Source organism: Cupressus sempervirens, chromosome 2, assembly GCF_028749045.1.
Source record: "Cupressus sempervirens isolate cs-2001-9-10 chromosome 2, ASM2874904v1, whole genome shotgun sequence".
Taxonomy (NCBI): domain Eukaryota; kingdom Viridiplantae; phylum Streptophyta; class Pinopsida; order Cupressales; family Cupressaceae; genus Cupressus; species Cupressus sempervirens.
This window is the reverse complement of record NC_143119.1, coordinates 103,667,199-103,675,054: the sequence shown is the minus strand read 5'-3', so window position 1 is coordinate 103,675,054 and position 7,856 is coordinate 103,667,199. Positions and strand designations below refer to the sequence as shown.

General features: G+C 30.9%; 1 pseudogene; it reads left to right on the top strand.

The window, feature by feature from the left end:
• Positions 1-7,057: 7,057 nt before the first annotated feature.
• Positions 7,058-7,585, top strand: LOC149571256 (phytochrome-interacting ankyrin-repeat protein 1 pseudogene; annotated as a pseudogene).
• The last annotated feature ends 271 nt before the right edge of the window (positions 7,586-7,856 follow it).

Here is a 7,856-nt window from a genome sequence, read left to right as displayed (position 1 = left end):
TGAATTGCATGACTGTGACATAAAATATCCTAAGGCATAACATGAAATAATGAATATGGCCAATGCTAAATTATTTCATTAGAAACCCTAGGTGACCATTAAAACATATCATTTAAATTTGATTTTTTGATGGGAGGGAAATTTTGACTAACAATTTTCTTTTAAATGTTGAGATCAATCTACAACCTTTCATTCTTTGATCTTAGATTCATAAGTTCTTAATTTTCATTAGTGAGTTGACCAATGAAGTCTTCTTGCTAAAGGGATAGATGTTGACTTTCATTATTCTTTTCTTCTATCTCTTCTTTGGCTTTGTCTTTTTCTTCTATGACTTCACATAATCTAACCAATTGGATTTCTTGTTCTCTTTTCAACTTTCTAACTTCTTCTTGAAAATTGAAATTCTTTTCTAATAGGTCTTTGATTGCTTCACCATCTTCATCTAAATTTCTTTCTAGATAAATATCTTCAATCCTTTCTTCAGTGTAGAGATTGTCATTCATTTCCACTGCAAGATCTTTCCTTCTTTTCAATGTTTGAGAGAGTTGCTCCTTTTCTTTCTTCAGTTGCCCAATGACCAATTCAAGATCCATTTTTTTTTTCAATAGTCTTATCTAGCTTCTATACCCCCATTACCTCTTATCTTTTCTCAAGCTATTAAACTTCTGATGTGTGAACTTGGAAAGCTTTGATACCAATTGTTGGAAATATAAGGTAGGCAAGGTTATTTAGAGGAGAGAGGTGAGTCAGGAACCAATAAAACTCTATCTTAGTTCACCAATTAATTCTTCATATAATATTCTAATTTAATTTTTTGCATGAAAGAATGAATGAAAATAAACATTCATAACACTTTGATACAAGGTATGGTGACCCAAAAAACTTCCAATTAGAAAGTAAAACTAGGGTGGGGATGATATCCACAAGCTTTAGTATTGTAGTTTTAAGTTAACCTATTAAAGCTTACAACTGACCACTTCTAGTGATCTACCCTGCTAGGAGCAATAAGGACTAGCATGCCCACCTTGTTAAAGGATTTACAAACATACAATGAAGTTTTCACTTAGTTAGGAGATTTAGGAAAGACTGTTAAGTCTACCTTGTTAAAGGATTTGACTGATTCACTTGTTAGGATGAACTAGTGGCTGATCTTTGGTCTACAACTCTGATTTACTAGTTGAGATTCCTTGTATATCAATGATCACTTGACTATGATAGATAAATATTTGTTTTCCCTTATACTTCTTCTAGCCTTCTTTAATTCATACTCCTGCTCATCATATCTCTTCACATATATCTTATTTGGATATGATACAATGTATTACATATATATCAATCCAAATCACAACTTACTAGAGTCAAATATAATACTAATTTCATCATAATTTGAAAAGTTGGTCCAACTAATGTAACTTAGGTTTTGAGACAAACTCGATGGTGTTCTGATACACCAAAAACATTATCAATGCTCAAAAATATTTGGCACTCAGTTGAAATTGAAGCTTGGTCCATTCTAATCACTTCTAAGTAGCTTGAACTCAGTCAACATTGTGTGACTTATTGAACTCTAAAAAAATTGATAGCAACTTGATCACTCGGTTGATACTACACATCTTTATCAACACAAGATCTATTTTGTTAACCCTATGAGCTTGGTAGATACTATTAAACTTGGTTAACACTATGGAGCTTGGTTAACACTATGATCTTCTTCACTTCCACTATGCTTAGTTTGCACTAAACTTTGTTTGTGAAGGTCAGTAAACACTATGTAGCTCACAAAAAACTATAGACAACTCAAGTGCTCGGTAGGCACTGTATTTTGACTACTTAGATCAGGAACAACTAAACCACTTGGTTAACACTACAAACTGAATGATATAGAGATTGGTAGAAATGTAGCCAATTGATTAAGTGTTGAGTTACATATAGATAAATTGACCTTTATGTCAACAAAAAGAACTATCAAAGCTCATAGAAGCTAATATTATTTTCCCTATCAAGTACTCCTGATGGGTGGCTAATCTTATTCTTGTTAGGAAGAAAAATAGAGAAATTAGACTATGTGTAGATTTTAGGGACCTTTATAAGGCTTCTTTTAAAGATCAACATCCCATTCCTTCTATGGAACATATTCTATCCAATGTTAGTGGTTTGGAAAGATTTTCTTTCCTACATGGTTTTTCAAGCTACAATCAAGTGTTAGTCCAAGAATCAGACAGGTATAAGAAAATATTCACTACCAAATGGGCCACCTATGCCTATTGTAGAATTCTATTTGGACTAACCAATGCAAGTCCAACATTTCAAAAGGTGATGGAGATGGCCTTCAATTTTGCATTGGTTTACCTTGATGATATAATTTTCTTCTCAAAATATGCAGCAGATCATTTTGATCATTTGAGACAAGCATTCATCAGATGCAGAGAATATGGTGTGTCCCTAAATCCAAAGAAGTGTGTGTTTACTATTGATCAAGGAAAGCTTCTAGGACACATTGTGTCAAAAAATGGGCTAACAATAGATCTAGAGAGTAGAATAAATTCTCTTTCTCCCACTTCCCAGCCATAAGAAAGGATTGTAGAGCTTCCTTGGTAGGATCAACTACATAAGAGGGTTCACCCCTAATCTTGCTTCTATGATGAACTCTCTCACAACTATGTTGAAGAACCTAATGTTCACTTGGACTAAGGAAGGGAATGTTAGTTTTGAAGAGATCAAGAAATAAATTACATCAAACCCCACTCTTGTCAACCCCAAATTTGATAGGAATTTCATCCTCTACTCTCTTGGAGGAAAATCAAGAATTTCAACTATCCTTACATAGCTAAATGATGAGAATTTGGACACTAGTAGAATTTTTTGAAATAAATGACTTCATTACTAAAACTTTTAGTCACAAGACTAAAAATTTTAGTCACGTGAGTAAAACTGATCAAATTCTAGTAATATTTTGTAATTTCTATTTAGAAGTGATTAAATAAATGACTAATTTGGTCATCAGGTCAAATCACAAGGTTAGAAAAAGATACGTGACTAAATAAATGATCAAATAAATGACTAAAAAATTGAGCACTAATAATTAGACACCTAAACAAATGAGAAAATGAATGATCGATAATTTCAAATTTTTTTTTTATCATATTCATACATATTTTACTTTTTAATAACTTTTATCATTCACCAATAGAGTTTATGTCCACTTAATAAATCATTATCATTTAACTTCCTTGAATGTTCTCTCAACTTATGTTGAACTAGTTGAAATAAACTCAAAATAACCCTCATTTACTCTCAAAATGCCTCAAAATCTATGTATAAACTCCTAAAGAAAATAAGAATCCTCCATACACTTAAAAGAAAACTTTGATTCTATCTCTACATATCAAAAAGATTAATATTAATTAATTATTTTGTAATTAACATATAATTTCTATTAATCACAATAATATCATACAATTACTATCTTTATAGAATATATCATAATTTTAGTATCATAACATTTAATGTATTTTAGTGTTAAGTAAATAGTGTGAGCCACTATTTGATAAATATTAAACTTTAAAATATTATTTCCAATGGTTTCTTCACATACCAAAAAATGTGATTATTTTTGGGTGATATTATGTGAAAATAGGAGGCTTGACATAAAATAGAAAATGCATGGACAATTTCGACCAACATCAACAATGTAGAAAACCTTGAAGAACTAAAAGTAGTTTTTCCTTTGTTTACCTTTATATGGACTATGATTGAATTTTTTGCGGGATATACAGTGAGAGCTTGCAGATTAATCCATTTTCTTTTTAACTACCTCTCATATTTAGGAGCATGCCCTAATGAAACTCAAAATATTTTTGAGAAAAAATACCTCAATTTGTAGATTCAATCCATTTTATATTCTTTAATGAGTAACAAAACTCAAATTGTTGTTGAGAAGAAAATAGACCAAAGTGTGGATTCAATCCATCTTTATATTCTTCAATGAACAACAAGACTCAAATGGTTGTTGAGAAGAAAATAAACCAAAGTGTAGATCCAATCCATTTTTTTCTTTAATGAAAAATGGTAGAAAAAAACAATGACTTTACCTATTTTAGATAGGTCATTTAGAAGAAAGAGAAATTATAATTTATTCTTTTAATTTTTTATTTTATTTTGTGTTTGATTTGTTGCATGCTTTTGGCATGGTTGTGCTTGCATTTTGATTTTTAATATCAAATTTTGTACCTTATGTATTTAAATTTCAATTCATTTGGTATTTGTTCTTTATTTGTAATCATGATTTTAATGGAGATGGAAGAGGCATCGATAGGAATTATATGTTTTGGAGTGTATGATTTGAGATGTAACTATAAAATAGTGAGTACATCTTATATTTTGTTGTTTTATCCCCACCATATTTGAAAAAATTATAAATATGTTTTACGTAGTTTCTTGCAAGGGAATTCAATGTATATTATATTGTAAGAATTCTCCATCTATCGAGTTGAATGCAATGAGCATTTTATTTCTTAACACTCTTTTAGTTTCTCTATTAGACAAATAATTTATATGATACGTAAATCTAATGCGAACTTAATGAAAACTAAAGATAAAGTCACTAATAACCCTTGCATGGCAAAGCTATTAGTTAAATGAACTTGATAATCCAAAATAATCTATAAAACATACAAATATCACACACTTCATAATATAATATCAAAAAATCAAGCAACTTGTAACTTCCTCTTTCGATCAATCCAAAAACGTGATTTAGAGGTTCTAAACAAGCAAGCCATGGATGAACTTGATCTACTAGAAAATTGTATAATTTGAAGAAAAAAGACCCATAAAGTAATATGCTCAGAATTCTTACGTAACTTAAAAATAAATCAAACAAGGAGATGAGACAAATTGTATTTTTCCACATAGAGCTAAAATTCAATGATCACCCTCTACTTATCATGAGGGTTCGATCATTTTAAACTCTTACATTTTACATTTCAAGGAAAAAAAATATTGTCAAATTATTTTTTATAAACAATTTATATTAATTTCTTTTTGAAACTTAGTTAAATTACATAGTTTTTATTGTAATTCTTAATTTTAAAAAAGTTCAACTACCAATTCGAAACAATTGCACTTTATAAAAGAAAATTGGAAATTTAATTGAAATGAAGATTATCTTCTATTATTTTATTTTTAATAACTAGCAATCACATCTTGGTGGGTCGAGTAAAATATGAAAGGTTTGTCAAGAAAAAAACATATAGATAATTTTTAAATATCTATTTTTTAAATTTAAATCAATTCTTATCTTCACGTCACCCATGCAATGAATCCAAAGTATTCCTAGCTACATAGGAGGTGCATGTTTTACTAATAAGTCTTTGTAACTAGATAGGAGGGAGTTGCTTTACTAAATCAACATCATTCAAAGAGAAAATAGTCACATAATTATGTCCTAAAATTGTGAACAAAGAAAAAAGATAGATATTTATAACAAAAATAATAATTTATAATTAAGTCTTAGACAAATCTTTTTTTCATTCATTGACTATTCATTAATATTGACTACATTTGATTATTTCTCACAATTTTTTATAAATTAATTTTAAGGAATTAACATAAACCCTAAGATATATACTTACCACACAAATAATATAATAATGAATGATTTCAAACATTCACTGACAATTAAAATAAATAAATAGAAATATCTAATAAGTTTCTAAAAGGAACGCTGAAATAACTAAAAATACAAAATATCATATAATCAAACGTCTTTCATTTCTATAGTGAAGGGAATTAAATAAGCCGAGCTTTATGGATGACATTCCATGGAAGGTAGAATTCACTATTTCCCATTGATGGGTAAGAGTTCGATGTGTTTCACCAAGTTTTTGCTAGAAAATACACTCAATTCTCTATTTTTGGATTGTATTTTGTCATCTATAGTTATGCTATAAGGTAAGGTCCCTATTTCGTAGTGAGGAAATTGTAGATTGAGCTTTTTAGTGTTAATTTTTCTTATTACTATTTATAAAAGCTAGGGTTTTTGCATCTAAAATTCGAAGATGATTGACAAAATGGTTGGTTTTACGTATGTATATTTTTGGAGTATAGGGGCTAGAATGGTTTCTATGGCTCTTTTTATCAGAAAACAGTGGCATTTCAGGGCCTCACGCGGTAGAATTTTTGCAAGTATGGCATTGTGTAGTAATTCTAGCACTAGGCTCACCCCTAACACAAATTTCTCTTAAATTAGTCTCTCATTTGTGCTCTTAGAGTCCACAAACTCATTTGCACATCAAATTAATTTCCATCACAGATGAGCCCACACAGATGAACTTCAACATATCCATAAACACAACCTAAGTTCAAAATTGTCACCAACTATGTGGAGCAGTGGGAGTAGTCTCTATGATTCCCACAAACTCTTCACTTTTATTCCACATCTCTAACCATCAATTAGAGCAAAGGAATTATTGATTCCATCACCTTGAAATTTGAAAGATGTGAGTGCTCAGAGTTAGTCAATGCCCTAGCTCACCTTTACACTGACTTCCCAATTGATAGTTGTTATTGAAGACAAGCCCATCACTGATGCCAATTTCTCATATCAATATAAAATTAAGTTGTTGCATTTGTAGATGTCGAGTAGACTAGGAGTTCAAATTTTTTTTTAACAACTCTTTACTAAGTTCAAAGCTGGCGTGAAAATCTGTGATTTACATTCTAAGATAGGCATAACAACATTTGAGCAAATCCTCTATGCAACTGTTTATTACTACCAGAATTTTTTCTTTAAACAATCAAATAAGTTGTACATCTTTTGAACTGATATTGGCATAGCTTGATAATGAAGCCACTCATTAACAAAGTGGGCAACTTACAAATCAAAACACCCTCATCAAATCTTGTACCACAAGAACTTTTGGAGGGCAATATCGACAGAAGCTTTGCCTTGGAGGTGATTGGGGTTTCAAGGAGAAAAAAATTGATCCTCTTTAATTTGGGGTTTTTCTAATGTGGAAATTCTACTTTGTTGAATTGAATCTAAGATGGGAGTATTATGCCTCAAGAAAGACAGTTTTCATTTTGAACGTTGACCTACAGCCAGTTGATGCTCAACCTCCATGAAATAGATCATGACAGGGGTTGGACTCCTCTTCATATTGGAGCATATAAAGGTGATTTGAAATTGGTAAGACATTTGTAGGATGAAGGGGCAGATGTAAATGTAATCTCCTTGGGCCCCAAATTATTTTGAGCAACTCCTTTACACCTACGAGCTATTGGTGGATGTTGAAGCTGATGGATGAACTACTAGAATGAGGTGCTAATATTGATGCTCATACTAAGGGTGGTTTCAGATGGACTCCTCTACACAATGTAACAAAATAAAAGAATAAGAAGGCTATTGAATTTTTTTATTGAAAATTAGGGATTTCTGCCTCTTGATATGAATGACAGGAGATTCAAACCTAGCCTGCATTACTGTACATGACTTGAATGGGCTTATGAGATCAAATTGCAAGGAAAATCTAGCACTTTTGCAAGTGAAGGAACTTGTTGTGAGGTAACTATCTCAGGTGCCTAGTAAACAATCTAGATATGTAATATTGATAGCTACAAATTTTATTGTGTGATCTACATGATTTTTTTTCTTTATGAATGATAGGAGATTCCATCCTTACCTGCATCATGTCCTCATCCTCCCACCTCATGTTGGCCTTTTTGGACTAGACATATTTAATTAAGCTCACGATGTGTTTCTTTTACTCACCTTTACATAATCCCCAACATCATAAAGCTTAAGGTGTCATCCTGCAAAAGATTAAAGTAGGTTCACAAGAAAATGCTGGAAATGC